Genomic DNA, 9,519 nt, shown 5'->3' with positions numbered 1-9,519 from the left:
TTGGAATTCTCTGCCTCAGAAGGCAGCGGAGGCCAATTTTCTGAATGCATTCAAGAGAGAGCTAGATAGAGCTCTTAAGGATAGAGGAGTCAGGGGGTATGGGGAGAAGGCAGGAACGGGATACTGATTGAGAATGATCAGCCATGATCACAATGAATGGCGGTGCTGGCTCAAAGGGCCGAATGGCCTCTTCCTGCACCTATTTTCTATGTTTCCATGTTTCTATGGATCACGGCTTTTGTTCAGTCTGCAAAAGTGATCCTGAGCTTCCACATATCCCTCACGTTAAGTTTCCATCTGACTCCCACTCCCAATGCGATCTTCAGCCTCCGACACGGGTCGGCACGGACCCGGCGGGCCGAAGGGCCTGTTTCCGCGCTGTATCTCGTAAATCTAGTCTTCGTCGCCATCAAGGAGGGGCACAACTTCAGGAACGGAGCGGGCCGAGAACCTACTTGGCCTGCGGTAGACAATAAACTGTGCAGTGATCTGACGGGGCTCATTAAGGACACATCAGAACAAAAGCCCCGGCAATCAGTGACCCGCAAACCGACCTATGAATCTGTGAAACAGATAACATAAAGAAGAAATCAAACACATAAAAATATTTTCAGAAATCAAAAAAATAACTGCACAGAAGGAAATAAAGCAACGATTTGTAGACATCAACATGTTAAACACTTTTTCCATTTCATTTGAGTAGAATGAAATAAGGATAACGGAGTCAAGGGGTATGGGGAGAAGGCAGGAACGGGGTACTGATTGAGAATGATCAGCCATGATCACATTGAATGGCGGTGCTGGCTCGAAGGGCCGAATGGCCTCCTCCTGCACCTATTGTCTATTGTCTATAACGCAGGGAACAGTTAATAAAATAATGTACCATCTTCATCGTGGCTGTATTTGGACTCTATATTCCATCAGTGAGCTCAATGTTGTAAATATTACATATTAATTACACTGCGAATGCACTTTACCCAAGCAGTTTCAGTATAGTTATGACATTGTCATCTTATCAGGATGCATCACAGCGTGGTTTAGGAACAGCTCCATCCAAAACCGCAAGAAATTGCAGAGAATTGTGGACGCAGCCCCAGACCATCACACAAACCAACCTCCCTCCCACCCACTCCATCTATACCTCACGCTGCCTCGGCAAGGCCAGCAGCCCAGACCATCACACAAACCAACCTCCCTCCCACCCACTCCATCTATACCTCACGCTGCCTTGGCAAGGCCAGCAGCCCAGACCATCACACAAACCAACCTCCCTCCCACCCACTCCATCTATACCTCACGCTGCCTCGGCAAGGCCAGCAGCCCAGACCATCACACAAACCAACCTCCCTTCCAGTGACTCCATCTATACCTCACGCTGCCTCGGCAAGGCCAGCAGCATCATCAAGGACCAGTCTCACCTCCATTTCCCATCAGGCAAGAGGTATCGATGTGTGAAAATGCACACCTCCAGATTCGGGGACAGTTTCATCCCAACTACTCTCTGGCAACGGAACCACCCTGTCACTATCTACCATCTACCTCATTGGAGACGCTCGGACTATATTTAATTGGACTTCACTGGTCCTTACCTTGCACTAAACTTTATTCCCTTTATCCTGTATCTGCACACTGTGGTCAACTTGATTGTAATCATGTACAGACTTTCCGCTCTCTGGATAGCACGCAACAGAAAGGTTTTTCACTGCACCTTAGTACACGGGACAATTAACTAAACTAAACTGCGTAGGAAAAAAACTGCAGACGCTGGTCTAAATTGAAGGTAGACACAAAATGCTGGAGTAACTCAGCGGGTCAGGCAGCATCTCGGGAGAGAAGGAATGGGTGACGTTTCGGGTCGAGACCCTTCTTCAGACTGATTAGTAAACTAAACTGCTGTCCATTGAAGAATTCCTTTCCTGCTGCATTAGTTTGAGCCCTATTCCCTTTATCTTTGAATAAATTCCAAACATAAACCAGGCATAAATCACCCATAAAATGTTTTGGATGTCAGCCTTTTCTCCATTTCTACAGATGAAAACCCAACCAAAAACGGATTTTCTCAGTCAAATATTTCCCCAATGAGTTTAGGTTTTATTTAGTTTATTGTCATGCGTAACTCCGTACAGACAGCGCCCGTAGTCAGGAGCGAACCTGGGTCTCTGGCGGTCGCTGTGAGACACAAGCTCTACCGCTACGCCACCGTGCCGCCCTTGAAGATCAAAGATAGTCCGACGCTCCCCAAAATGTAGCTCAGGACGGCTCTCTCGTTGTTGGTACGATGGTTCAGTTGCCTGAGGACTGCTGGGAAGAAACTGTCTTACTGCATTGACAATCGAACTGCTGCTCGAATGGTTAATCACTTGAAAACGGAAGGTTCGAGGCCCCAACCGCTGGAGGACAAAGAAGGGAGAGATTGAACTTTCTTTCCACCTTCCATCACAGTGGGGAATGTGGGGGAGTCACTGTGGGGGATGTTCATGTTAAAATGTATCTTGTGTGTCTGGTTGCATGTTATTGGCGTGACTGTGTGGCAAATGAAATTCCTCGTGTGTTGCAAAACATACTTGGCTAATAAAGTACGGTTGTGATTGTGATTACGAATAAAAGGATACGAGAAAATCCACCAAGAGCACTCAACAGCTGCCGATGATCCAGGCCAGGCCAGGTGATGGAGGATGTAATTCTGGGCGGGTGCTTTGCTTTTAGGCACCTTCACTATAATGCTCAGTCCATAGGTGCTGCTACCCAACATCGCCGACCCGACAATTGTCTATTGTCTATTGTCCATAGGTGCTGCTACCCAACATCGCCAGAACAAAGAGCAACTAGGATGTTCCTTCTGTGGACTGTCACCGACCGGAACTGTAACAATCAACATCAGGTCGGCAGATTACTTTAACACAGCTTTCCTCAACATTTTTACCCTTGAGGAACCCTTGAAACAATCTTCATGCCTCACGGAACCCCGACATAAAAATTATTATATATCTTTATTAATCTCTTTCTTTCCCTTTCATAAACTTAACGTTCACGAGGCACAAATAATATAATTTTCTGATAACTGGTTTAAGCAAAAAATAACTTATGTTTTTCCTCAAGTTGATTGTGAAATTAAACTCAAAAATGACTCAAAAATGCATTTAATAACAATAATAATTATAATAATAATAATATAAGACAATAACTGCAGATGCAGGTACAAATCGAAGGTATTTATTCACAAAGTGCTGGATTAACTCAGCGGGTCAGGCAGCATCTCAGCGGGTCAGGAATGGGTGACGTTTCGGGTCGAGACCCTTCTTCATAATCCGTTATTCGTCCCACAACAGGGTTACAGCAGCACGTTTACATTTGATTAGCCTCTATCACTATTTCTCTCGGAACCTCTCGCGAACTCTACGGTTCAATCTGTGTCCCCCTGCTCCTTATGAAAGAGGGGAAATGAATAAATGTCTATCCCATTCACTTAACAGTAACTAATGGTTAGTTATTAACCACTAATAACAAGCATTAAAAAAAACATTACATTTAAAAAAGAGGCATCTCTTTATTCTGGGCAGTCAGCAACATAAATTTATATTTCTAGTATCAAATATTAGAGGGCACAGCTTCAAATAATGGAGGGCATAGCTTGAAGGTGAAAGAGGCAAAGTTTAAAGGGGATATAACTTGATGTTACACAGAGAGTGGTGTTTTAGTTTAGTTTAGTTTAGTTTAGAGATACAGCGCGGAAACAGGCCCTTCTGCCCACCGAGTCCATGCTGACCAGCGATCCCCGCACACTAACACTATCCTACACACACTAGGGACAATTTACACAGTCACCAAGCCGGTTAACCTACATACCTGCATGTCTTTGGAGTGTGGGAGGAAACTGAAGATCTCAGAGAAAACCCACGCGGGTCACGGGGAGAACGTACAAACTCCGTACAGACAGCACCCGTAGTCGGGATGGAACCCGGGTCTCTGGCGCTGCAGGAGCTGTAAGGCAGCAACTCTACCGCTGCGCCACCTTGCAGCTCCTGTGGGGGCCTTGGCACGAGCTGCCAGGGGCGGTGGTGGAGGCAGATACCTTAGTGGCGTTTAAGATGCTTTTTGATAGGCACATGGATATGCGGGGAATGGAGGGAGATAGGTTATGGGCAGGTTGATCAGAGATAGTCATGGCATCATGTGTGGCACAGACATTGTGGGCTGAAATGCCTGCCCTGCTCTGTTCCATGTACGATGCACAAAACCAACAGAAGACAACTAAGCAAGTACTTACATTTTTATGGAGCTGAGGAAACCGGGACCCAAGGTAAAATAAACAGGACATGTAACCACATAAATATCCCGTAAACTCAACATTGTCAGAGGGACCCTGGAAAACAACGGAATACAATTCAGAAACTGTGGGATAAAAATAATTAAATATAATTAAATCAGTAGACAAGTCCCATTTGTAAGCCTTTAAGTATTATAATCCTGACTGTAACCCTGAATCCAATAATGGATAGACTTTCCGCTGACTGACAGCACACAACAAAAAGCTATTCACTGTACCTCGGTACACGTGACAATAAACTCAACTAAGGACTTCAGGACTTTCAAAATTTCAACACGTTCACAACTTTCTTCGAGGATGTTGCCAGGACCCAAGCTATAGGGAGAGGTTGAGCAGGCTGGGATTCTATTCCTAGGAGTGCAGGAGGATGAGGGGCGATCTTATAGAGGCGTATACAATCATGAGAGGAATAGATCGGGTAGACACACAGTCTCTTGCCCAGAGTAGGTGAATCGAGGACCAGAGGACATAGGTTTAAGGTGAGGGGGGAAAGATTTAATAGGAATCTGAGCGGTAAGCGTTTCACACAGAGGGTGGTGGGTGTACGGAACGAGCTGCCGGAGGAGATAGTTGAGGCTGGGACTATCCCAACATTTAAGAAGCAGTTAGACAGGTACATGGATAGGACAGGTTTGGGGGGATATGGCCCAAATGCTGGCAGGTGGGGCATTGTTGGCCGGTGTGGGCAAGTTGGGCCGAAGGGCCTGTTTCCACACTGTGTCACTCTATCACTCTATGAATGGTCGAGTCCCTTCTTCAGACTATTCTCTCTCTCACTGCACCCCCGGTAGTTGAGGCTGGGATTATCGCAATGTTTAAGAAACATTTAGACAGGTGCATGGATAGGACAGGTTTAGAGGGATATGGACCAAACGCAGGCAGGTGGGACTAGTGTAGATGGGACATGTTGGCCGGTGTGGGCGAGTTGGGCCGAAGGGCCTATTTCTACACTGTATGAGAGTATGACTCTACGAAATGTATTTGTAATTCAAAGTAACACTATTTCACGCCACATACACATTTAAAATACATCTACTGAAGTAAAACCAACCAGTTGTCTTGAGGGACTCCTGCTGTGGTAAGATATTTTCACCAAATGTAATGTGGTCATCATTGTTACCACACACATTATAACCCAGGCAACACATAACCCACTTCAAGAGCGAATTTGCTGTGAAGCAAAAAAACACATGAGAGGGCTTACTACACTTCAAAATGAAGACCCCCTTTGAACACACCGAGATGTAAAATTCTAATAAACACGAGCATGGGGAAAAATGTCAAAAGAAATCTTATTTTGCAGCAGAAAACATGATAGTATAAGATAGACACAAAAAGCTGGAGTAACTCAGCGGGACAGGCAGCATCTCTGGAGCGAAGGAATAGGTGACGTTTCCGGTCGAGACCCTTCTTCGGACTGCCCTTGTCCCATATTAGGCCCAGGGGGCGCTGTAGGCCCAGATGCTGTAGGCCCCGACACTGTAGGCCCGGACACTGTAGGCCCGGACACTGTAGGCCCCGACACTGTAGGCCCCGACACTGTAGGCCCCGACACTGTAGGCCCCGATGCTGTAGGCCCCGACGCTGTAGGCCCCGACGCTGTAGGCCCCGACACTGTAGGCCTTGACACTGTAGGCCCCAATGCTGTAGGCCCCGACGCTGTAGGCCCCAGACACTGTAGGGCCCGGACACTGTAGGCCCCGACACTGTAGGCCCTGACACTGTAGGCCCCGACACTGTAGGCCCCGACACTGTAGGCCCCGACACTGTAGGCCCGGACACTGTAGGCCCTGACACTGTAGGCCCCGACACTGTAGGCCCCGACACTGTAGGCCCCGACACTGTAGGCCCGGACACTGTAGGCCCTGACACTGTAGGCCCCGACATTTTAGGTCCCAACACTCTAGATTTCCGACATTTTAGCTCCGGACAGTGAAGGCCCGGGGACATAGGCTCCACTTAACGTCCGTAGTAACCCGCCTCCCGGTCCGGGCGGCCACCATTGGAGAAGCAGGAGCACGTGGCCGCTGGCTGGGTGAGGTCACGTGGGGCGAGGGGCGGTGACGTCACCTTGTCCCGTAATTGGGAATGAGATAGTTGGCACCCCTAGTCGAGACCCATCATCAGACATTAGTTAAGACAAATAATTTTAAAAGTATTTTTTAAAAAGGGAAGTAAAAAGCCTGGATAGAGTGTATGTGGAGAGGATGTTTCCACTAGTTGGAGAGTCTAGGACCAGAGGACACAGCCTCAGAATAGGAGTATCTACCTTTAGAAAGGAGAAGAGGAGACATTTCTTTAGTCAGAGGGCGGTGAATCTGTGGAATTCATTGCCACAGAAGGCAGGCAATGCCAAGTCAATGGATATTTTTAAGGTGGATATTTGATTCGTAAGTGTGGCAGGGGAAAAGGCAGGAGAATGGGGTTGGGAGCGAGAGATAAATCAGCCATGATTGAATGGCGGAGTGGACTTGGTGGGCCGAATGGCCTTATTCTGCTCCTATAAAAACAACTACGCAGCACATCTAAATATATATGATGTAGAAAAATGTATGTGTTACCTGAATAACCAGTTGATTGGACAAGTAGCAACCAACAAAGTTGGTGATATCACCACCCACCCAACTACGTAGGAACCACACAGACAGGGCCTGATCAGCCTTGCCATTCTGAGAAGCCACATACATCTGACTGAAAAGAAATCAAAGTGGATTAACATAATCTTAGTTACGTTATTCAAAACGTTAACACAAAACCTCTTCACCTTTTGTTAGCATAAGCCACAAAAGCGAGCCTGCGATTAATTAAAAACAAAATGTTTACACTTTACACTTTAGTTGAGTTTAGTTTAGAGATAGAGTGAGGAAACAGGCCCTTCGGCCCATCGAGTCCGTGCCGACCAGCGATCCCCGCACATTAACACTATCCTACACACACTAGGGACAATATTTATATTTATACCAAGCCAATTAACCCACAAACCTGCACGTCTTTGGAGTGTGGGAGGAAACCGAAGATCTCGGAGAAAACCCACGCAGGTCACGGGGAGAACGTACAAACTCCACACAGACAGCACCCATAGTCGGGATCGAACCCGGGTCTCCGGCGCTGAAAGCGCTGTAAGACAGCAACTCTACCGCTGCACCACTGTGACCGCCAAAGATAAAGATCCAGCCCAGGAACAGGCCCTTCAGTCCACAGACTACTGTGCTGCCATGCACTAACACTATCCTACACACACTGCCAACTAACCTCGAAACCTGTACGTCTTTGGAGTGTGGGAGGAATAATAATAAGACACAATCAGGGCACAAAGTGCTGGAGTAACTCAGTGGGTCAGGCAGCATCTGTGGAGAACATGGATAGGTGACGTTTCACAGAGTGCTGGAGTAACTCAGCGGGTCAGGCAGCATCTGTGGAGAACATGGATAGGTGACTTTTTTCGGGTTGAGACCCTTCTTTAAAACCATAACTATAACTTGAAGATGAGAGTGCCTACTTTAGAAAGTTGTAGCACTTATCGAACTAGAAAAAATGACCTTTATAAACCTTTATTTAAAAAAAAAACTTGTTAAAATGGCCCAGAGTTTGCAATTAGTGATGGAGCCACTAATCACAGCTCCCTCCCCCACTCCCTGATGTCTCTCCTCCACCACCCACCACTGATGTGGGCAAGGATTCAGTAATCTCCAAGGTCAGTGTCCGTCCGTCCGTCCGTCCGTCCGTCCGTCCGTCCGTCCGTCCGTCTGTCTGTCTGTCTGTCTGTCTGTCTGTCTGTCTGTCTGTCTCTCTCTCTCTCTCTCTCTCTCTCTCTCTCTCTCTCTCTCTCTCTCTCTCTCTCTCTCTCTCTCTCTCTCTCTCTCTCCTCTCTCTCTCTCTCTCTCTCTCTCTCTCTCTCTCTCTCTCTCTCTCTCTCGCTCTCTCTCTCTCTCTCTCTCTCTCCCTCTCTCGTTGAACTATAGTCTGGCGGCTGTACTCTGGTCAGGCTGACTCCACAGACCATCATATCAAAGAACTCTCACAAACAAGCAACCCGGTTTAGATATTACAGCATGGAAACAGGCCCTTCGGCCCACCGTGTCCGTGACGACAACCTATCACGCGTTCTAAGTTATCCCACCTTCACATCCACTCCCCACACACTAGGGGCAACTTACAGAGGGTCAATTAACACACAAACCCGCAAGACCTGGGATGTGGGAGGAAACCGGAGCACCTGGAGAAAACCCACGTGGTCACAGGGAGAACATACAAACTTTACCACAGACAGCAGGCGTGTTTAGTTTAGAGTTTAGTGATGCTGCGTGGAAACAGGCCCATCCTCAGCCCACCGTGTCCGTGCCGACCAGCCATCATCTCATACTAGTTCTAGAGGCAATTTACAGAGGCCAATTAGCCGACAAACCACACGCCTTTAGGGTGTGAGAGAAAACCGGAGCACCTGGAGGAAACCCACACTGCCCCATGGAGAATGTACAAGCTCCACACAGACAGACAGCACCTGGAGCCAGGATCAAACTTGGGTCTGTGGCGCTGTGAGGCAACAGCTCTACCTGCTGCCTCAAATTTTACTTAACATTTTTAACAACATGCAGAGTGTTGTTTTAATACTTTTTAATAATATGTTGAATACTGAATAGTGCTATTAACATGGACATGAGATTAAAGCAGGAGCTGAAATATCATAAACTAACATTTAAGATTTTATTGTAAGCCTGATATTTGGAAGGATTCATATATATTTAAATTAGAACGTAAATAAATAAAAGGATTTTAGTGCCAGATAGTTTGTGATACAATCGTTCTTACTCAACATAAGACAACTTCATTGGGACTGGAAAAGTAACTGCAGATGCTGGTTTAAATCGAAGGTAGATACAAAAAGCTGGAGTAACTCAGCGGGTCAGGCAGCATCTCGGGCGAGAAGGAATGGATGACGTTTCGGGTCGAGACCCTTCTTCAGACTGACGTTTCAGGTCAAGACCATATCTCTTCAGTTTGAAGAAGGGTCTCGACCCAAACAGTCATCCATTCCTTCCCTCCCAAGATGCTGCCTGACCCGCTGAGTTACTCCAGCTTTTTGTGTCTAACTTCATAGGGATCTTATGTAATTGAAGCAAGATTTTCAGGGTATATTAGAGTGGGATATCATATCATATCATATATATACAGCCGGAAACAGGCCTTTTCGG

The 9,519-nt window shown here is 46.9% G+C and overlaps 1 pseudogene; it reads right to left on the bottom strand.

Moving 5' to 3' along the window:
- Nucleotides 1-393: 393 nt before the first annotated feature.
- On the bottom strand, nt 394-7,014 carry LOC144599320 (lysosomal amino acid transporter 1 homolog; annotated as a pseudogene).
- Between the last annotated feature and the right edge of the window lie 2,505 nt (nt 7,015-9,519).

Source organism: Rhinoraja longicauda, chromosome 13, assembly GCF_053455715.1.
Source record: "Rhinoraja longicauda isolate Sanriku21f chromosome 13, sRhiLon1.1, whole genome shotgun sequence".
In the NCBI taxonomy this organism is placed as follows: domain Eukaryota; kingdom Metazoa; phylum Chordata; class Chondrichthyes; order Rajiformes; family Arhynchobatidae; genus Rhinoraja; species Rhinoraja longicauda.
The sequence above is the reverse complement of the archived record's forward strand: the minus strand, read 5'-3'. Positions and strand labels throughout refer to the sequence as shown.